Genomic DNA, 283 nt, shown 5'->3' with positions numbered 1-283 from the left:
GCACTTCCACTGAAAAGATGAAGGATTTATTACAACCTTAAACCAGTGAATATTCCTTTCTTCATTCTGGTTTCTGTATGTCAGTAGTGTTCTTAAACAACTTCCCCCCCCCCCCCCCCCAATTTAAACTCTGCCCTATGTCCAGCAGGGGTGGCTCACAGCTGTTTTTAGCTCTGTGAAATGAGCATTTTTGAGCACTAATTAATTACATTGCTGAATTAATCTTTGTTCTGTTTATATGCTCAAGTATATTCAGTTGACACACAGCACATTTTCGGTGACC

This window comes from Aythya ferina, assembly GCF_964211825.1.
Source record: "Aythya ferina genome assembly, chromosome: 2".
NCBI lineage: Eukaryota > Metazoa > Chordata > Aves > Anseriformes > Anatidae > Aythya > Aythya ferina.
This window is presented reverse-complemented; position numbering follows the sequence as displayed.